The sequence below is a fragment of the Canis lupus genome, chromosome 7 (assembly GCF_011100685.1).
Source record: "Canis lupus familiaris isolate Mischka breed German Shepherd chromosome 7, alternate assembly UU_Cfam_GSD_1.0, whole genome shotgun sequence".
Classification (NCBI taxonomy): Eukaryota; Metazoa; Chordata; class Mammalia; order Carnivora; family Canidae; genus Canis; species Canis lupus.
Window position 1 is genome coordinate 27,404,108 of NC_049228.1, and position 23,393 is coordinate 27,427,500.

Consider the following 23,393-nt stretch of genomic DNA (forward strand, 5'->3'; position numbering starts at 1 on the left):
GCCCCTACGTACTACGTCATGCCGCGGCGTACGTAAGGCAGGTCTCCGCAAGACCGCCCTCCGGCGCAGAGACGGCCGGATCACGTGTAGCCTCCGTGGCGGCGCAAGCCCGGCGGCAGGCGACGGCGCCCCCTGCCGGCAGGAGGGAGTTCCTGCGGCCAAAGTTCCCGCGGCCCGGCGATTTGCCGGCGCCCTCTCCAGCGGCCGCTGCGCAGGAGACCGCGGCTGCACGGTGATGGGCCTCGCGGGACTGAGCCCTTGTGTGTGGTGGATGGGTCTGAGAAGTGGTTCAGCGGCTTGGCGCTTTGTAGCAACGTTGCACCGTGCACGATCTTTAACGTTGATATCTGACAGTCTCGGGATTTTCCAGAAATGTGAATACAATATTCATAATACCGAAACCTGGCCGCGGATAAAGATATTTAAATGCATCATGATACATCCACATAATGGACTATTCTGAACCCATTAAACTCAGATTAATACTTAATGACCGCTGGGATCCCTGGGTGGCGCAGCGGTTTGGCGCCTGCCTTTGGCCCAGGGCGTGATCCTGGAGACCGAGGATCGAATCCCACATCGGGCTCCCGGTGCATGGAGCCTGCTTCTCCCTCTGCCTGTGTCTCTGCCTCTCTCTCTCTCTCTCTCTCTCTCTGTAACTATCATAAGTAAATAAAAATTAAAAAAAAAACTATTCTCTAAAAAAAAAAAAAAAAAAATACTTAATGACCGGGGAAATGCTTATGCCATAACTATGCTGTAAAAACACCCGCATATGTGCGTATTGATGGAAAAGACTAAAAACATGTACTCTGGATGTTAATAATGTTGATGTCAACAATAGTTTTCTTAGTGCAGATTTTTTTTTAAAGATTTGTTTGTTTATTTATTCGTGAGACACACACAGAGGCAGAGACACAGGCAGAGGGAGAAGCAGGCTCCATGCAGGGAGCCTGATGTGGGACTCGATCCCAGGTCTCCAGGATCACATCCTGGGCTGCAGGTGGTGCTAAACTGCTGAGCTACCCGGCTGCCCCAATGCAGATTTTTAAAAGTATTTTATGCATGCCTTTCTGTAATTTCCAGATTTTATAGTCAGAAATCACTTTTAATGTGTAATGAAAACTTTGTGAGTCATAAAATTATGACACACAAATGATCAATGTGTGCTTACGTCTAGTGTGTACACTATGCATATAACTATATATGGCATTGGACTTATTTACATTTCATAAAGTATATATATATTTTTTTTCTAAATATTTTATTTATTTACTCATGACAGACACAGAGACAGAGGCAGAGACAGAGGCAGAGGGAGAAGCAGGCTCCATGCTGGGAGCCTGATGCAGGACTTGATCCCGGATCATCTTGAGTCAGAGGCAGACGCTCAACCACTGAGCCACCCAGGCGTCCCTCATAAAGCATGTATTCTTCAGGTTTTAGAATAAGACAAGAACAGGTTCTGCTAACTAATTGCTCTGTATTGAGCAAGTTACTTAGATTCCGTTTTCTTATGTGTAATATGGAGATAATGCCTATTTCTCTCTATATCAATTGTACTACAATTTAAAAACATAATAGGGACGCCTGGGTGGCTCAGTGGCGTAGTGCCTGCCTTCCCCCTGGGGCATGATCCTGGGGTCCCAGGATTGAGTCCCCGCCGTGCTTCTCCCTCTGCCTCTGTCTCTACCTCTCTCTCTCTGTGTCTCTCATGAATAAATAAATAAAATCATTTTCAAAAACCATAATAAAATATTTTAAAAATTGTTCTTCCACAAAAACATAATAATACCTACTTCTCAAGTTTGTGTTACTTACTCACCAAATATGCATCGAGCACCTATTATCTGTGTTAGGTACTGGGTATTTAAAGGTATAGAACAATTTAGACTTTGGTCCTAAGGCAATGGTCTAGGGATACAGACCAAATAATAGGTTTGGATATGTGAAGTGAAAGAAACAAACAGGATATCAAGATAAAAAATAACCAGGGAGAAGAGCTGGAGGAATTTATGTTAGAAAGTGTGGTTACTGAGTACCTTTCTGAGAAGGGGCCATAATGCTGGGACCTAAATGATAACAAGAAGCAGTAATTTGCAGTGCCTGGATGGCTCAGTTGGTTAAGGGTTTGCCTTCAGCTTGGGTCATCATCTCAGGGTCCTGGGTTTGAGTCCAGGGTCAGGGCTCCCAGCTCAGTGTGGAGTCGGCTTCTCCCTGCCCTTTCTCTCTCCCCCTCCCATCCACCTGTGCTCATTCTCTAAAATAAAAAAAATAAAATTGTTAAAAAAAAAAAGAAGTAGTAATGCAAAGAATAGGTGAAAAGTGCTCTGGACCAAGTGAACTACAATTGCAAATGCCCTAATCTGGGAAAGAGCTTGGAATGTTCTAAGAACTAGAAGAGGAGTATGTCTGGAACTTAGTTAATCGAGAGAGTGACAAAAGATGGCACTAGAAGGAGAGACAAGAGCCGGATTCAGAGGGGCCTTAGAAGCCAGGTTAGGGAGTTCAGAATGTCATCTAGGTACAGTGAAAAGCATTTGGAAGGTTTTTTTTTTTTAAAGACATGGGGGATTTTATTTTTTATTTTATTTTTATTTATTTATGACAGTCACACATTGAGAGAGAGAGAGAGGCGGAGACATAGGCAGAGGGAGAAGCAGGCCCCATGCACCGGGAGCCCGATATGGGACTCGATCCCGGGTCTCCAGGATCGGTCTCCAGGGTCTCCAGGATCGCGCTCTGGGCCAAAGGCAGGCGCTAAACCGCTGTGCCACCCAGGGATCCCTGGAAGGTTTTAAGAAGAGGAACCACACCATCTGATATTTTGCATTTTAAGATAATCGTTACTGCCGAGTGAAGAGCATGAAAAATAGATTAGGGGGAGGCAAGAAAGGAAACCAGGAGCCCTATTAGGCAATAATGAAGTAATTACAGTGGTGAAGAATGACAGTGGCCTGTACTAAGATGGAGGCAGTGGAGATAGAAATGGATATGGCATATATTTTGGAGCTAAAATATACTTGCTTGTGGGACATTATGGCTTCTAAATGTGGGAGAAGAAAATCTATGATGACAGATTTATGGCTTGAGCAACTGGGTGAATGACAGCAACATTTATAGAGATTACGGTGAAGAGGGAAGGAAAATCATTTGGTTGGTGGAGCAATATTAAAAAGAAAAATTGGGGAAAATTAAATTTTGGACATGCGAATTTTGAGATGTTTGTGTAATGTCTAACTGTAGATCAAGTATGCAGTTGACATGCATGTCTAGAACTCAGAGGGGAGTCAGAGTTGGAGAGAGATTTGAATCTCATAGACATGGGCTTCACACCTATACACACACATTTCATAGACATATGTTTAAAGTGCTGGAAGCAGATGATATCACTTAGGGATAGAGTAGGGAAAGAAGAAAAAATGGCCAGCTCTAAGGAACAGTGATATGTAAAGGTTAGGTGGAGGTGGAGGCAGTAGCAAAGAACACTGAGGAGAAGCCAGAGAACTGTCAGAAGACGATGATGTCACAGAAGCCAAGAGAGGAGAGGATTACAAGACGGCATGAACATTCACATAAGTTAAATGCTGCTGAGAGGTCAAGTCGTACAAAGGAGTAGCCAAAAGTGTCCGTTGTTTTTGGCAACCTGGAAGTTACTAATATCTTTTATAGGAAGTTTTGGTGGAGTAATGAGGTCAGAAAGTCATATGATGGTGAGTTGAAAAGGAGATAGATGTTGAGAAAGTAGAGAAGACCATGGATAAACAATTATTTCCAGAAGAACTTGAATTTTGCCATGAGATAAAAAAACAAGGTTGTTGGAAGGAATGTGGAGTAAAGAGAGACATTTTTAAGTATTGGAGACAGTAGATCATGTTTGTATGATGATGGGCATAATCCAGGAGGAGGAGGATAACAATTAGATAGAAGAGAGGAAATGCTAAGGCAGGGAGGCCCATGAGAAGGTGTGAAGGGGGATTCAGAGCTCCGAAGGAGGAGGATTTACGTACAGTAGTTGCAGCTATAGGGAATATTGATGATTCGATGTTAGAAACAAAAGGGAAATCCCACTGACAGCATGTTTTCTCAGTGAAGTAGAGAGTGAGGACACCTGCTGAGAGGGCTTGACTTGTAGGAGTTTGAGGGGAAGATTCAAAAGTAAAAGAGTGAAAAATTACGCCTAGTGTGAGGAGGAGCGTAGGATTGGCATGCTCCGCTGAGAGCGTTTTTAAAGTTTGTGATGATCGATGTAAAATATGCCATTCAGTTTATTTATATGATTTCTCCAGCAGTGTGCAGCTCTTTGGTACAGCTATGAAGAAGACAGGTAGATTGATCCATGCTGGGCTTTACCAGGCAAGTATAAGATAGGGCCGTGAGGGTATCTGTAACTAAGGGACCATAATGACGATAATATTGACTTTGAGCATATGGTAGACATGTGGTAAGTGGAAACTTGCATCCACCTTATGAATTATATATGGTATATTTTAAATTCAAGAATTCCCTGCCATCTCTCCTGGTCTGAGCTGTCTTTCCCACCAATATGGTCAAGGATTGTCACTGTAGCAATGTTAGAATAAATAGAATAATAAACACAATTAAGTCACAAGCACACACTAACACCCTGTTCCCCTCGCCCAGCATTGATATCAATGGTCTTTTGAAATAGAAAAGTATGGATGATATAGGGTCATTGCCAGGGGAAGCCCCAAGAGGACAGGGAAACCTTACCTTAGTGAATTTTTCCCAACCCTTTAAGATCTGGCTTACAGTATTTTAATCTCAGAAGTACCTAAAATAGCTCCAGCAATCAGATGAGTTTACATTATCCACGGTGATGAGAATTATATATATATATATTATATATATATATTATTATATATGAGAATTATATATATATATAATATAACCAGAATATTAATGCTAGTTTTCAATTTATATACCAGAAAACTCAAGACTGCAAAGTCAGTGTGTTTTCTACATAAACAAGGCTTACCTAGGAAACCTAGGCGTTATCAGAAGGCAGCTTGATGAACACAGATTCAGAACAATGTAGGCTTATGTGTATAGATTGTTCTTGATTCATCTATCTCCATGGCAGAATGATTTTGTCCCAAAGATAGAAATACTCAATTTCCATGGTTGCAACTTTCTACATTGATTTCCAAGAGTAGGGACATCCTGGCATGCTATTGATTTGAGCATCTTCTCTCCTTGACAGCACTGGATGGGCACTGGCCCAGAAGTGCCCCTATATGCTCCTTTCTGTTTCCACAGCTACCCAAAACCTCTTAGCAATCTTATTTCAATGAAAATCAAGTTGCAGTCAGGTCAGGCCAGTTTGTGTTTTATAGGTGACTTTATTTACTTCTGGTCTTATCCGTTGTGTGTATTCTTAAAGTTTAGCTCTCAAAGAGCAGTCTTATTTCCCTTATTTCCAATATCCTGGGAGGAAGTGGACTGAAATCTGTAGGTATTGGTACGATGTCCAGAGCCAAATAATATTCTTTTAAAATTTACTTTGTATTGTATTACTCGCACCTCTCCTAACATCCCTTCAGCATAGGTAAATTTGTCATAATGGAAATGTTCTCATGACATAGTGAATGGAAATTTGTCATTCAACTTCCAGTTCTACTTTTTAAAAATTAATTTTAGGATTACATTATCAAATTGCCAATTGGCGATATGCAATCAAGCAAACTGTTTCTTACTGGAAACAAACTGATTCTCCAAACAATATGGCCTCTTTTCTTTGTGATTCTCCAGTCTTATTTGCTAATGTTTTTTTTTTTTCCCAAGAGAGAGTGTACACATACACACAGACACACACACATACGTGTGAGAGAAGGGGGTGGGGGCAAAAGAGGAGGGGGAGAGAGAGAATCCAAAGCTGGCTCTGATGTAGTTTTTAAATATAGGTGAGATTCGGTGGGTGGGGTCCAGAGCCAAGACCAATAAAGAATTCTTGAGATATCGTTGGCGCAAACAGGTAGTTTTATTAAAGCAGGAGGGCAGGACCCATGGGCAGGAAGAGCTGCTGCCCTGGGATTGTGAGGGGTGACTGATTATATACTTGGGAGGTGGGGGTAAGAAAAAAGGGAAGTTTTTTAAAAATAGATTTTATTTATTCATGAGAGAGAGAAGCAGAGACAGAGGCAGAGGGAGAAGCAGGCTCCATGTTGGGAGCCCGATGTGGGACTCGATCCTGGGACTGAGGGATCACAACCTGAGCCAAAGGAGATGTTCAACTGCTGAGTCACCCAGGCATCCCTCAAAAGAATTTTTTTTTAAGATTTTATTTATTCATTCATGAGAGACACAGAGAGAGAGAGAGAGAGGCAGAGACATGGGCAAAGGGAGAAGCAGGCTCCATGCAGGAAGCCCAACATGAGACTCAATCCCCAGTCTCCAGGATCACACCCTGGACTGAAGGCGGCACTAAACTGCTGAGCCACCTGGGCTGCCCTCAAAAGAATTTTTGTAGCTAAAGAGGACCTACAAGATATTGGAGGCCTTGCCATTGTCAAGTTAAGGTTGTTTTTCCCTCTAGTAAACCATTAATATTAAGACAGTTGGCAGTTTCCTTCTAGAAATTAGGTTATTGATGAGAATGCTTTATTTCTCGTAAATCACTAAGACATTTTTAAACTGAGGGAGACATAGGTCTTACTGGACTGTGATTTCTATTAGTTAACCATTTGTTTTTCCTTCCCTTAGCTTTAGGGCAGCCAGGTCACACAGATCCCACCTGGGAGTTGAGGGGGGTCGTTGTATAGTGTCAGCTTGTGCTTTATCCTCAGCTTGCCTTTTCCTTTCTCATCAGCTCCACACTAAGTGTGAAGCCTGACAGGGAGCTCAGTCTCACAACCCTGATACCATGATCTGAGCAGAAATCAAGACTTAGATGCTTAACCAACTGAGCCACCTAGATGCCCCTTGCTAATGGTTTTATTGTCTCTACCCTTCTCATTGGATTGATTCTATAAACGTAGAGGCACTGAAGATTTATGAGATGTTAGATAAAAAATAAATTTTTTTTAATTTTTTTTTTTATTTATTCATGATAGGCACACAGTGAGAGAGAGAGAGGCAGAGACACAGGCAGAGGGAGAAGCAGGCTCCATGCACCGGGACCCCGACGCGGGATTCGATCCCGGATCTCCAGGATCGCGCCCTGGGCCAAAGGCAGGCGCCAAACCGCTGCGCCACCCAGGGATCCCAAAAATAAAAGAATCAACGACCATACCATATTTTATTCGCAGAAGTATTTCTTAGAGGTTTATGTGCACATGGCAATTTTGATTTCTTTTCACCAATGATCCAGCAAATCATATTTAGTAAAACTGTGAAACATTATAAGCTGATACAATGAAAATCATAATACCCAAGTATTATATGAAAATGTAATCTCATTTACTTAACTTCAACAGATATTGAACTTTATTAATAAAGAAAAATATTGACAGTGCCTCAAAAATTGTCTTTTGTAGAGTTAGAAGAGGTTATTAAATATATGTCGTATATAAAATATTACATTATACATAATGTGGAATAAATATTTTTGTTCTTATCAGTCTATTATTAATTGGGTCAACAAACCCTTCTTATAATGGAATAAAAGGTACAATCTGGTTTATTTATTTTTATTTTTATTTTTTTAAAGATTTTATTTATTTATTCATGAGAGAGAGAGAGAGAAGCAGAGAGAGAAGCAGGCTCCATGCAGGGAGCCCAATGTGGGACTCGATCTTGGGACTCCAGGATCATGCCCTGGGCCAAAGGCAGGTGCTAAACCGCTGATCCACCCAGGGATCCCTACAATCTGGTTTAAAGTGTTTATCACAAATCCATTTATCACAAATCCTGTGTTAATGAAATCTGAATTAACTAGAATTCCTCTTCACCTGAAATTTCCCCAGATTTTTCTTAACTAAGAGAAGCAACTAAATTCTTGGAGCAGTGGACCCAAGTCAACAGAGAAAACAATATTTGGGAGCATAAGGGAGGAGGGAGGGTGTGAGGAGATGGGAGAAAACAAAATTGCCAGGCTCACAGCTTTGCCTTGAGCTGGAATTTCACCGGAATCAGGAAGTGAGTAATGATAAAGGACAAGAATCTACAGACCAAAGGGAAAGAGGGTGGGTCTAGGGAAAGCAGAGCAGAAAAGGTTCAAAAAGGAAGCTAGCCAGGGGGTAATTGAAAGTACAGAATAGAGGATGTCTTAACTTGTAAGGCCAGAAAATAGAAACTTGACACATTATTGATGGATATACAGTGCTCAATAATTACCTCTAAAACTGTAACACTGGCTGCTGCCTGTAGCATTCCTCAAAGTATAAGGCACTTTTTTTCCTGCCCAACCAATTATATATACAATGTAAAAATGAAACCACCCAGTTTCAAATCTTTTATTGCTCCATGGTAATTAAGAGAAGTAAGGTTGATAGTACATTTCTTTGTTAGCACTGAGACTGGGTATTTTATTTTTAACTGACTATAGTTCACATACAATATTATATTAGTTTCAGGTGTATAACGATTCAACATTTATATACAGTATGAAATGCTCACCTTGATAAATCAGTGTAGTGTAGTTAACACCTGTCACCATACAAAGTTAATATAATAGTATTTACTATTTTCCTTATGCTGTACTTTTCATCCCTGTGATTTACTTGTTTTATAACTGGAAGTTTGTACCTTTTAATCCCCTTCATCTATTTTTACCCATCTCCCTTCCCCCCTCCCCTCTGGCAACCATCAGTTTGTTCTATTAGTGAGTCTGTTTCTGGTTGTTTGTTTTGTTGATTCCACATATAAGTGAAATCATGTGGCATTTGTCTTTCTGAGTCCGACTTATTTTATTCAGCAGGGATCCCTGGGTGGCGCAGCGGTTTAGCGCCTGCCTTTGGCCCAGGGCGCGATCCTGGAGACCCGGGATCGAATCCCACATTGGGCTCTCGGTGCATGGAGCCTGCTTCTCCCTCTGCCTATGTCTCTGCCCCTCTCTCTCTCTGTGACTATCATAAAAAATTTTAAAAAAATGTTTATTTTATTCAGCATAGTGCCCTCTGATCCATCCATGTCATACATGGCAAGATTTCATTCTTTTTTAAGGGCCAAGTAGTATTATATATATATATATATATATATATATATATATATATATATATATATCACAAATATATATATATAGAGAGTATGTATACACATGCACACACACACACACATCATCCATTCATCTATTGATGGACACTTAGATTGCCCCCCTATCTTGGCTATTGTAAGCAATTCTATACTTTTAGGCTTCCTATAGAAAAGAGAAGTTCATGTATTACAAAGTATCAGTATTCCATGCCTAGTTCGGGTTTTGTTTCTCTGTATTCCCCACTCTTATTTCAGCAAGGTTTAATTAAACAGTTATTTCAGAATTATTTCTTTGAGTTGCTGAGAGTCTCAGTGAGATGATTGCTTCACATGGGAATTCATAGTACAATACTCCAGGGATTGGGCCATTGTTAACCTTATAGTACACAGTCTTAATACAAAGAAGAGAGAAAAGGAATAGTGATCAAAAGAATTGAGAAAAAGCTTCTCAAAGTATTTAACAACCTGGTTAAATTGTAGTGAAATGAACCTCTCTTCATTTTAATATTCCATATTACCTATATGAAATTTTTAATTGGAAAGCCTTATTTATTATAATGATTAATAAAATTGTGCTACCTTTTAAGCTACATGTAACCAGGCCACTTGTCCAACCTTGAGAAGATGCTGGTAGGTTGGGTGATCAATCATCCCGGTTTGCCTGAGACTGTCATGGTTTTAGTACTGAAGGTCCATGGCCCAGGAAACCTCTCAGTCTGGGGCAAAATAGGACAGTTGGTCACCTTATGCTGGCTACGAGGAAGGGGAGGCATGGATCTTAGTACCAAGCTTCTTCCACATTAAAGTTTCCTTTGGGGACGCCTGGGTGGCTCAGCGGTTGAGCCTCTCCCTTTGGCTCAGGGTGTGATGGAATACTGAGATCCAGTCCCTGTGGGGCTCCCTGCAGGGACTCTGCTTCTCCCTCTGCCTTTGTCTCTGACTGTCTCTGTGCCTCTCATGAATAAATAAAATCTTTTAAAAAATAAAAAAAATAGGGACGCCTGGGTGGCTCAGCAGTTTGCCGCCTGCCTTTTGCCCAGGGCATGATCCTGGAGACCCGGGATGGAGTCCTGCATTGGGCTCCCTGTGAGGAGCCTGCTTCTTCCTCTGCCTGTGTCTCTGCCTCTCTCTGTGTCTCTCATGAATAAATAAATAAAATCTTCAAGAAAATAAAATAAAATCTCTTTTTTTGGGGGGAGGGGTGTCTAGGTGGCTCCGTCAATTAGGTATCTGCCTTCAGTTAGGTCATGATCCCAGGGTCAGCAGGGAGCCTGCTTCTCCCTTTCCTCCCTGCTTGTGCTGTCTCTCACTATCTTTGTCTCTGTCTCTCTCTCTCAAATAAATAAATAAACAAACAAACAAACAAACAAACAAAATCTTAACAAAAAATCTCCTCTGGGTCCCTATTATCTGCCTGAGAAGATATCCTTGCTGGAGATTACTAATAGGAAAGGAGCTTTGTCTGATACCACAGACAAATCCTGGGGTTTAGCCAAACTACAGAAAATTAAGAAGTTAGTCCTAAAGAGCACTCTGGCATCAATTGGACACATCATTGTTGTGGTGCTCACCTGGTTGTCATTGCTGCATTAACTCCTCCTATCCTGTGCCAGCTGCCAATTAGGAAGTCCTTACTGGGGGCTAGCAGTGTGCTAAGTCCTTTGCACACGTCCTTTTACATGCCAGACTGCAATATAGATTATAAAACTGTGGTTACAGGAGGTAAAATGGCTGCCTTTGATGTCACAATACCAGTTGGTATAGAGCTGGTTGGTATTTGGACTGAGGTATAATTTCAAACAGAGCTGATGCCCTCATTCACCGCCGCAGCATCCAGGTTGCCTGGAAAATGTACCTGCACACTCTCTGTGATCTTTCACTCAAGGTCTGTATCTCTTCATCATTTGCTCTATGACCTGGAGGTATGGTGACTGATGCTGTTGACTAAACCAGGTTCCTTTCTCTGTCCATAGAGCATTAAACCCCATCACCCATGCTGGTGGACTCTCCCTCTACTCCCTGACAGAGGGCGATTTCAAGTGATTTTTTAAAAACCACAAAAAGAATACACATAAACAATACTATCCATTGGTAAAAGATCAATAACAAAAGCAAGAAATCTTTTTGCTTGAAATCCTAAAGTAATAAATCACTAATAATTTGGTCCATCTAATACAATTTAAAACATCAAACTAGATTACTGATTTAGAGAGTGAACTAGCTCCTTAATCACTGTTCCTAAAATTCCAGTTGAATTGACAATTCAGCAGCACATTAACTATTTTTCCCATTTTATCAGTGTTATGAAATGAGGAGATAATGGGAGAGCATTTAAGCTTACATAGTACCATGCAGATATAACTTCTAGTTATTAGCGTGGCATTTTGAGCTTTATCTAAGGCCAAAGGATAAGAGAAAATTTTGGTCTCAAGATTATTTTTGTTCAGTAACCAAACTTGCAAAAGGTCAGCTTTCTCCAGGAACAGGAGAAAAATGTTTTTAGCAAGGAGCAGCTGTTGCCTCTTCTCTGAGTATGACATTTAAGCCAATCAGTCAGCCCATGGTACTAGCTGAGAGTTTCATGGCTTAGTAGGAAGAAGAGCACTGTTAACAAATCATAAGCTATTATCATCTTGTATTAGAAAAAAATGTTCTCAAATTACTCGAGAAACAAGTTGGCTTTAAAGAATTGGCATGAATGTTAGAATTAAGCATTGTATAGAAATTTTTTTTTAAGATTTTATTTTTAAGTAATCTCTTATACCCAATGTGGGGCTCAAACTCACACACTGAGATCCAGAGTCATATGCTCTACTGACCAAGCCAGCCAAGCACCCGTGCATAGAAATTTATTAGGTCACAGAAGTGATCTAATAACAGGGAAGAGTTCACTTTTCCAAGTGGATCACAGGAATGGTGGAATGGGAATTCTTAATGCATTACTCAACTTGTATATTTGCTGTTTGTAAATATCATGCCAAATATTATAAATCTGTATTATTTATTTTTATTTTTAATGCAGGATACTTAATATGTACTATACTTGATTTATTTTTTTCCTTCAACAAATATTCGTTAAGACATTATGATATATCAGCTATTGTGCCAGTCATGGAGGACATAAAAATGAGCAAGACATTCTAAACTTCTGTTTTTAGGGGACATATAGTTAAGTGAAATGGGAGGAGTAAGGTAAAAAAAATTATAAGCAATTATGACTAAAGGTGGTAAATGCTCTGACAAGGCAATTAAAAGGTACTATGTGAGTCCAAAGAAAAGGCAACTAACCTCAGATTTGCAGAGAAGGGTGATCAGGGAATGAATCCAAATGTTTTACAGGAATTAGCTACATGCTTGTGTGTGTGCATGTGTTATGAGTGAGTTAGTGTATGTATATGGTAGGGACAGTGTGGCAGCATGTGGTAGGTAGGTCAACATCTGGGAAGAGGAGGGCAGTTAGTTCACAAATAGTGAAGAATTCTCCAGACAGAGGGAATAGCACAGGGAAAGAACCCCAAAAGCCAAAGGGAACATGGCATGTTTGAGGATTTTATAGTATTCAGCAGCTCTGTTGCTTAGATAGTAAAAGAAATATGAATAAAAAAGCAAACTTGCAGAGGTAAGCAGAAACCAGAATGCAAAGAGCTGTATAAATGAGTTTGGATTTTACCCCAGGGGCAGGAGGAGCCTTTGAATGGGTTAAAACTGGGATGTTATGTAATGTAGGTAAAATTTGTGATCTTTATTGAAATAACACATGAAATACAGCTTAATGTATATTATTCCTTAGTCATTCTTCCCTCCAACCATTATTATTATTATTTTTTAAGATTTTATTTATTTTGGAGAGAGAGTGAGAGAGAGAGAGAGAGGGCAGGGGTATTGATGGTATTGAGGTCTGGCTTTCTCATTTGCATCTCATCTCAGGACCTTCTGAAGGGACATCTCCATTCTGGAACTCCACATAGGGTATGCTGAGACTTCCTTGAGACTGTATGTAGATCAATTTCTCAGTCTCTCTAATCCAGGTAACTTTTCTCTCTTCCATTGGCATTGATCCCCAAAGCAGTCTAGTTAAAACTCTTCCCGTTAATCTCTATCTGTTCTCCACGGGACCCAACCTGCAATACCATCATTTACCAAGCCGGAAATCTGGAAAATCCCCTAGATCCCTTTCTCCTTTATCTCGGAAAGGCCTCCATATCCAATCAATCACCAGATCCTTTTCTCTCATTATTCCAGTTGCAACCATCATAATCCAATTCACCCCCATCTGTTGGGCAGGTAAACTTTCTGCACAAGCTGCTAATTTGTTTTCCTATCTTTTACCTTTGCCTGGATCAAAGCGACTTCTTTTAAAAATAAATATATTATATTCAATAGATTTATTGAGTTATATGTGACGTACAATATACAGGATATATTTATTTTTATTAAGGATTTCATTTATTTGAGAGAGAGGTAAGGGGAGGGGCTGAGGAAGGGGGAGAGGCAAAGGGAGAGGGAGAAGCAGACTCCCCCTGAGCAAGGCTCCCCAGGTGGGGCTCAATTCCAAGACCCTGGAATCATGACCTGAGCCAAAGGTAGATGCTTAACAGACCCAGCCAGCCAGGCACCCCTATGCTGGGTATATTTAAGGTGTACAAGTTGAAGCAGCACAGTGGCGGTTACGTAGCTCAGGTTCCTGGGCTGCTTCCAGGTGCGCAAGGTCGGTTCCTATGCACCAGTCCCTGCGGCTCCCCCACCAGCATGCCAGTGCTCCTGACCAACACCAACGTTCCCAGCACGTCTCTGCCAGAAGGGCTCCCTTCTGAGTTGAGTCAGCAGCTGGCGCAGGCCCCCGGCCAGCCGGCCCAGGACATCGCGGTGCACGCGGTCCCAGACCCACGCCCGGCCTTCAGGCGCGCTCCGTAGTCTGCGCCGCACTGCACGGGCAAGATCCGCAGGCAGGACAGGCTCCTGCAGCTGCTGTGTGGCCCCCTGGCCGAGCGCCGGGGCAGCCCGGAGAGGATCCACACCGACTGCTGTGGCTCGAACGTGGCCAACCTGGGCTGGCGCGGCTCAGCCTTCACCTGAGGGCTGCGGCCCCCGGCCCGCCCACGCCAGGGCCTGCGGCCCTCCGTGTTGCACCGGCTCTGCCCTGGTGACTCCCACTTCCAGGTTGGGAGACTTACAGGGTTTGCAAGCTGAGAAAACAAAAACAAAAACCCAACGACGGTGTGCAAGATTTTGACATATGTGTATACCTGTGAATCTATTACCACGACCAAGGTAATAAGCATATCCACCACCAACTCTATAATTTTTTAAATTACAAAAGCTGTGCAAGTTAGTTGGAAATGTAGAGATAAGCAGTAAGAAAGTGGGAACAGGAATTTTTACCCTCCCTTGGGGGGGGTAATCGTTTACAATTTGAAACTTTTTTTTTTTAAAGATTTTATTTATTTATTCATGAGAGACATAAACACACACAGAGGCAGAGACATAAGGCAGAGGGAGAAGCAGGCTCCATGCAGGAGCAGGATGTGGGACTCCGGGATCACCCCCTGAGCCAAAGGCAGACGCTCAACCACATGGCCCTACAATTTGAATCTTAACAGGTTTTTTCCTTGTCTTAAATTCCTTTAATTGCTTCACATGTCTTTTTTTCTTTTTTTAGCTATCCAAAGTCTATTTATTGGGATGGTTTCCCACTAATCTTGATTCAGAGTGTTTTTAGGCCGCTTCCATCTGAAGGAGCATCCTTCAGTAAGCCTTACTTTTCCTCCTGGAGGCTGGCAGAGGAGAGTGGAGGAGCCAACACACAAAACCACCCCATGTACTTGGCCAAAATCACCATGGTGATTTTGTAGCATTTTAGGCACTTCACCACCATGAAGTCGGAGCTGGGGCTCTGCACCAGGTGCTTCTCTTGTGCTACCTCTTCTCTTCCCCAGGGGCGGAGGAGGTCCTTCCCGTGGGGCATATTTTCACTGGGATGTCAACACCGCAGGGAAGGCAAATGCATTTGAATAACTACAAAAATCCTTCCCTGAAGGCTGATCCCCCATCCACCTTTCCAGCTTCCTGTGGCAGACCTTTCTATTTCTAGCCCGAGGGGATTGATTTTTCAACCAAATTAGTGTTGCCCCGCCCCTTCTTGCTTCAGGGTCTTCCACCAGGCTTTATCCTTTCCCTCTACTGCTCTTTTACTCCTACCCCCACCCCTGCTTGTGCATATTCCTAAATGTGAATGAATATTTTAAATAATTGCTAATTAATGATTATTGAATACTTATTTTTTGTCAGGTTCTATGCTTTGCATACATTGTATCTCTTCAGCCTTACAAAATGGGTAATTGGCATTATTGTCCTTATTTTGCAGATAAGGAACTGTGACTTCCCCAAAATCAGGCAGTTGCTGGGTTTAGAAGGATTCCCTTGTTGCTGAATCTTTAGACCAAGGTAAGTTCCTGGTTACAGCCTCCTGTGTAATGGCCTCCAGATTTCCTGTAGAATATACATTGTACTCACAACTTTTTTAAAAAATTAGGCTCCGCACTAGGTGTGGAGCCCTGCTCGGGGCTTGAACTCAACCCTGAGATCAACACCTGACCTGAGATCAAGAGTCAGATGCTTAACCAGCTGTCACCCAGGTGCCCTTGCAGTCACTATTAAATGTCTATTTTCCCATTAGAAGACTAGACATCGGGCAGCCCGGGTGGCTCAGCGGTTTGGCACAGCCTTCAGCCCAGGGCCTGATCCTGGAGACCTGGGATTGAGTCCCAGTCTCACGTCAGGCTCCCTGCGTGGAGCCTGCTTCTCCCTCTGCCTGTGTCTCTGCCTCTCTCTCTTGTGTCTCTCATGAATAAATGGATAGAATCTTAAAAAAAAAAAAAAAAAAAAAAGAGAGACTAGACATCTCCACTGCAATTTGTATAGCAGCTTAGTGACCAAAGCTTAGAATCGGGAGTCAGAAAGAAGGGAAGTTCAAATCCAAACTTTGCCAATATATGACCTTGAGCTAGTGCTATTTAACCTCTGTGAGTCTCAATTTCTTCACCTATAAAGCAGATAATAATACTTTTCCCCTCTTACAGAATTGTTTTCAGGAGTGAGTAAGATGATATCAAAAAGGATCCAAAAAAAAAAAAAAAAAAAAGGGATCCAACACAGGATGTGACAGGGCCTTTTGTCTTTCCAACTTTGAATGTAAAACATTCAAGGGCAAGTATCAAATCTTGTAATCATTTTGTATCCTCTACTGTGTCTGGCATGCACAGAGTATATACTAGATAGCCAATAAATAGTTATATGGAATGCCAGGAGGTATTTCTGGGGGCTAGCTTGGGTTTATGATTTTGGTTTCTTTACTTTACAAATCAAAGGGTAAATAAAGCAAAGTTTTCTTAACACTGTCACTATTTCTGGTTTGAGTGAGATGGTTGCTGTCTGCAGAGGGTGGAATTGAGTGAGGCAAAACAGATCAGAGTTGAGTCAGCATCTATACAGGCCAGACAATGCAAGATACTTAAAAGTAACACAGAAGGTACATAGACCTATAGATAGTAGATTGATTTGCTAATTTCCACAGTTTAGACTCATTTACTTATTCATTCATCAAACATTTATATAATACTGCTTTCTGTGGATTGCTGCTCTAGGTACTCTGGGTAGTGATTCTTATACAATATTGGTGCTGGCCACAGAAAAAACTCCTGAGGGATTGTTAAGGTTAAGATTCTTCGGGGTACCTGGGCTCAGTCAATAGAACATGCAACTCTTGATTTCAGGGTCATGAGTTCAAGCCCTATGTTGGGAATGGAGCCTACTTAAAAATAAAACAAAAATAAAAACAGATTCTTGCATCTCACTTGTTGGAGTTTCTGATAAGGGTCTGGGATTATCCTGGGGACTTGTGTTTTAAAAAATTCTTCATGTGATACTGATGCACTGTTCTGGGAAAGCAGACATACCGAAGGCACTGTTTCTATTCACAAAGAAGATTGCGTGAGGGACATAGTTAATAAGGAAAACTTAATCAAGTCGCATTGTTACCAAACAACCTATCATAGCTGCTAATTCAGGAAACAAACAGGTGAGCCCTGGCATGCTTTGGGACCAACTCCTCCATCCCGGAGAATTCCGAGAGGGCTGGACAAATCAAAAGCATAGCTCTTGGTTGGGTTTGCCAAAAATGTTGCTGAACAAACTCGGATAAACTCGTCACAAGAGAAGCCAGTGACTCAAGAGATGAGGGTTTGGAAAAGAGAATGGGAGAAATTCATTTCAGGTGCCGGCCGCAGGGGGTTGGTTGCAGGCTCAAGCCTTAATAACTGCCGATGACATGGACGTTTAGAGTTTGACAAAGAAGTTTTTTTGGGGGGGGGGATGGATGTGTAAGAAAGCAGGGCAGAGAGCCTGTGGTCAGAGGTAAGGGTCAGTATGTGTGCAACCCATAATCATGGGCAGGGAAGGGGATGTGTGGGGTGTGGTCTACTAGACATTCCGTTGCTATCAGGACTTTTCTAGTCTGTCGGTTGGAATGTTCTGTTCCTTGCAAAACATCTTTGTCAATGCCTCAAGAAAGTGTGATAAGAAATCAGCACAATGGGTTTTAGTTAAAGCATGAGTTCAGCACTCTAGTCTATTTCTGGTTTTAACTGTTGGGGTCTACAATTGAGCAAGAGGGTTCACTGACAATGTTTCAGGATTTCTCTTCCTTTAGTGCTCATGGTTCTTGGTCACACCTCTTTCAAGAATGAAGAGGTAAACCAGACAAAGAGTGGTGAGCAGCGAAGCAAAATTTATTGTGTGAGAGTACAAAGTTCCCAAAGAGGGAGGAGATCTGAGGGGGTTGCTCTTGGAGTTTCTAAGTCTAGGGGTTTTTATGAGCTCTTTGAGGAACTATCTTGAGCAACCATGGTGTGCTAAAATATGCCAATTTTGATCATGTATCTGTGTATCTATTAGGTTAATGTTCATGTGCTGTTGGTCTTCTTGGGCTGACATCTGCGGACTTACGTCTTAACTGCCTCAGCTCGTGATAGTGACATGGAACTATCTTAAGCAACCAGGGTGTGCTAAGGTGTGCCAGTCAGGGCTTTGATCATGCGTCTGTGTACCTATTAGGTTAATGTTCACATGCTGATGGTCTTGTCTGAACAGTGAAACAGGATGTTAGCACTGTTTTGTCTTAGCTGTCCCTACTCCATGTATTTTTGTTAGGGACCCTGGCCCTGACAACGTAACTGTCCAACTAACTCCTTAACAACAGCATCAAGTTTTTTGTTGGTTTGATTTTGGCTCTGGGTAGTATGAATTTATTTGCCCGTACCATCCCTCCTACAATAATATAGCCTAAGTCTTCACTGAAAGGGTCAAATGACATTGTTTGTATTCATGTTGCCATTGTGGGGAGTCAAGATGTGCTTGTAGAAGAATATGTGGGCTGATAGAATGTGCCAATATATAAGCAGGTCGATAATTAGAAGCATACATGATAAAATAATCTCAATTTAGGTCTAGTAAATTTCAGTCCAGAAAGAGATGAAATAGAATTGTCTGAAGAGGGGTGAAATCTTTACCAAGTAGGCTATCTATCCAGAAGAATCAGCACTTCACTGATGTGTAAATATATTGATCAGTGCCTTTCTATCAATATCTAGAAAATGCCCCCATCACCAAAAACGTATCCATTATCACCCACACAGTGCCTCGACCTCTAGCTCCCCTCAAAGCTGGGAATGGAAGCGAAGTAGGAGTGCTGGGTATCTTCACCCACACAAACACAAATTCAGCATGAACCCTGAATAGGAGTATAAAGATTTGGACAGCAAAAAATGTGCTGAGTGCAGAGCAAAGGCACATGTAGGAAAAAGCATCGCTTTCACTCAGTTCCAGGTTGTGGAAGAATACATAACCATTGCATTTTACATAACTGGGAATTTAATAGTTGCTGTGTTAGAAAAGTTTGGTTCTAACATTAAAACCAATCGGATATTACTAAGTACCTGTTGTGTATGGAAGGGTCTTTCTAAACATTCCAATAGAAGAAAAACACTGGTGCTTTGACTCTAAGTGTACTCACAGCCAAACATTTTACAAGCTGTATCAAAATCCCTGTTATTAGTGTCTGCTTTGAGCATGGAGGTATTAAGTAGAGAACCATAGACCCAAGGTAGAGTCACTTGCCCTCAGGGCAGTAAACCAAGACTTAATTGCAGTTTCAAACTCTCCAGGGGTGTAATTTTAAGACAATCAACCTGGAATTTTTCTGGTGAACACCAATGAAGTAATCTGTCACATGTGGGCCCCCCCTCCCACCAAGGAAGATGAGGTGATTAGCATGATAAGACCCCTGCCCTTTCCCTTAAGGGAAGGTAAACTGGCCTAAACCAGTTTTGTTTTGCTAATAACTTTTTGCTCCACCTCCTTTCCTATAAAAACCTTCTTTTCTTACAAAACTTTGGAGCTCTCTTCTACTTGCTAGGTCAGATGCTGACCCTACTTGAACTGCTTAGGAAAAACAATTTAGTCTTGGGATTTACTCCACTGAATTTTGCTTTTTTAGCAGAGAATAATGTGGCCTGTCACCCAATTGCCATTTACTTTTTTTTTTTTTTTTTTTTTTTTTGCATTTCTAGCAGTGAGTCTTTTTAGGGTGTTTTGTACTACCTTGTGTGGCAGATGGTTGAATCATAGGATAGACTATTAATATAGGACTCTCCAAGTGACTAAATAAGAACCTCATCCAAGGTCATGGACACAGGCTTGACAATCACGCTACTTCAGCTTTAAGTTTATATTTTGTAAAATTTTCCATAATTGATCCCAAAATGCTTTTTTTCTCTGAATAAAGCATGATTAAATATATTAAACTGATGTTGAATTAATAAAAAAAAAAATACCAGGAAGAAATGGGTAACTAAAAATAACAGGATATGATTAATGGTTTTGATTCATAGCCTATTTTTATCTTCTTCTGGAATCTGAGTATCCAAATTTGTATTTGCAGAGCAATATAAGAAAAGATGAGATTGGAATCTTTAGTTTTGAAATGTTCTTCTTTTGAATTATTAACTATATTCAAAGACTGTCACTTTAGAATTTGATCTATTAGTGAATACTCTCAGCATTGCTTCTCTGGGACTAGGTGTTAGCCTATATAAGAATTCATTGTTAATTTTACAGGGTGTGATAATATTATTGTGGTTATGTTGTTTGAAATCCTCATCTCTTGGAGATATATTTAGACTATGTATAGGTAAAATGATATAATGCCTTGGTTCAAGTTTCATGTTGGGCGTGGGGATTACTTAAAAAAATGAAAAATATTCCAGCCAAACAAAACAAAGCAAGAAGAAAATAGGAAAATACGTAGATAATAAGAATGGCAGAAAGTTCCTCCTGCCTGTCAAAATGGTTAACATCAACACCCAAGAAACAACAGGTGTTGGGAAGGATGTGGAGAAAAACTCTCATGTACTGTTGGTGGGAAAGCAAACTTGTGCAGCTCCTGTGGAAAACAGTATGGAGGTTCCTCAAAAAGTTAAAAATGAAACTACCCTACAATCCAGCAATTACATTACTGAATGTTTACCCAAAGAATGCAAAACCACGGATTCAAAGACGTACATGCACCCCTATGTTTATAGCAGCATTATTTACAATAGCCAAGATAGGAAAGCAGCCCAAGTGTCCATCGATAGATGAATGGATAAAGAAGAAGTGATATTTATATATATATAATTGTCAAAACAAGGGAGCAAAGGGAAAAAAAAAAACACAAACCAACAAATAGACTTAATTATAGAGAACAAACTGATGGTTACCGGAGGGGAGACGAGTGGAGGGATGGATTAAATAGCTGATGGGGATTAAGGAGTGCTTGCTGAGATGAGCACCAGGTGTTGTATGGAAGTGTTGAATTGCTATATTGTACACACAAAACTAATATAACACTGTAGTTAAATAGCGGGAATTAAAATTAGAAACTTAAAAAGAATGACAATGCTGATAATTGTTTAAGGTGGGCGACAGATATATGGGGGTTCAGTATGCTTTTTCCATGCATTAAAAAAAATGTCCACAATAAAAACTTCTAAAAAGGTTTTTCTCGGTAACACACTCTACACTATATTTTTCACTTTCTTTTAGCAATCTCTCTCTCTCTCTCTCTCTCTGGCAAAACTACCACATCTAGAATGTAAACAAAATGAGAATTTTTTTTAATAAATTTTTAAATAAATTTTATTTTTTATTGGTGTTTAATTTGCCAACATATAGAACATATAGAATAACACCCAGTGCTCATCCCATCAAGTGCCCCCCCTCAGTGCCCATTACCCAGTCACCCCCACCCCCCGCCTACCTCCCCTTCCACCACCCCTAGATTGTTTCCCAGAGTTAGGAGTCTCTCATGTTCTCTCCCTTTCTGATATTTCCCATTTATTTTTTCTCCTTTCCCCTTTATTCCCTTTCACTATTTTTTATATTCCCCAAATGAATGAGACCATATAATGTTTGTCCTTCTCCGATTGGCTTATTTCACTCAGCATAATACCCTCCAGTTCCATCCACGTTGAAGCAAATGGTGGGTATTTGTCGTTTCTAATGGCTGAGTAATATTCCATTGTACACATAGACCACAGCTTCTTTATCCATTCACTGTCGATGGACACCGAGGCTCCTTCCACAGTTTAGCTATTGTGGACATTGCTGCTAGAAACATCGGGGTGCAGGTGTCTTGGCATTTCATTGCATCTGTATCTTTGGGGGTAAATCCCCAACAGTCCAATTGCTGGGTCATAGGGCAGGTCTATTTTTAACTCTTTGAGGAACCTCCACACAGTTTTCCAGAGTGGCTGTACCAGTTCACATTCCCACCAACAGTGCAGGAGGGTTCCCCTTTCTCCACATCCTCTCCAACATTTGTGGTTTCCTGCTTTGTTAATTTTCCCCATTCTCACTGGGGTGAGGTGGTATCTCACTGTGGTTTTGATTTGTATTTCCCTGATGGCAAGTGATGTAGAGCATTTTCTCATGTGCTTGTTGGCCATATGTATGTCTTCCTTTGTGAGATTTCTGTTCATGTCTTTTGCCCATTTCATGATTGGATTGCTTGTTTCTTTGCTGTTGAGTTTAATAAGTTCTTTATAGATCTTGGAAACTAGCCCTTTATCTGATACGTCATTTGCAAGTATCTTCTCCCATTCTGTAGGTTGTCTTTTAGTTTTGTTGACTGTATCTTTTGCTGTGCAAAAGCTTCTTATCTTGATGAAGTCCCAATAGTTCATTTTTGCTTTTGTTTCTCTTGCCTTCATGGATGTATCTTGCAAGAAGTTACTGTGGCCAAGTTCAAAAAGGGTGTTGCCTGTGTTCTTCTCTAGGATTTTGATGGAATCTTGTCTCACATTTAGATCTTTCATCCATTTTGAGTTTATCTTTGTGTATGGCGTAAGAGAGTGGTCTAGTTTTCATTCTTCTGCATGTGGATGTCCAATTTTCCCAGCACCATTTATTGAAGAGACTGTCTTTTTTCCAGTGGATAGTCTTTCCTCCTTGTGCTTCCCATTCTTTGTTCAGAAATACCCTTTAGTGCCCATTTAATGAATAACCTGTGCTTGGTGCAGTTGCTGCTGAGGCTAAGGGATTCAAAAGGAGCACATGATCTGTTCACCAGAAGCAAGTCACATTTGTGATTTTCAGTTTCCTTTTTGGAAAATGAGCAAACAAAACTGGATGACTTCAGTAATCTCCTTCCAATTCTATGTGTCTTTGAGTCTGGCTTCTTGAGAATAAGAACCATAATCTTTTCATTGGGACAGCATAAAATAATTAGATTTTAAATACGTATGCACTTAGTAGTAGGTAATTTTGATCCAGATGTCTGTTTCTTCATGTGAAAATAGGATATTCTTCATGGCATTCCCTTCTGTCAACTATCCCTTACTTTCTCTTCTGGTGTTGGTTTCTTTCCAAGACTAATCTGGAATTTTTAGGCAAATAATTTTTTGGAAGAACTTACCCTCCCAAATTTATGATATTCTACAGTAACATATTGATAAACATTTTTGGTAATTTAACTCAGGTTTTCTTTATAAATGAGAGTTAATGCATTTTCAAATTTAATATGGTCAATTTCCTTAGCTATAAAGAGTGAGATCAGAAACTCACTTAACAGGACAAGCCAAGTATCATTCAGTACTCAGTTATTAGGACATTGGGAAGACTTAAAACTTTAATTTCGACATACTATA

At 40.9% G+C, this 23,393-nt stretch overlaps 1 long non-coding RNA gene across 2 annotated transcripts in view; it reads left to right on the plus strand.

Annotated features, from left to right (window-relative positions):
- Nucleotides 1-10,956: 10,956 nt before the first annotated feature.
- LOC106559008 overlaps nt 10,957-23,393 on the plus strand; it is a 107,747-nt gene continuing 95,310 nt past the window's right edge. For both annotated transcript variants that reach the window (XR_005362092.1, XR_005362091.1), the window contains exons 1-2: nt 10,957-11,038; nt 15,518-15,597. This is a non-coding gene — a long non-coding RNA (uncharacterized LOC106559008). The remainder of the gene's footprint in view (nt 11,039-15,517; nt 15,598-23,393) is intronic.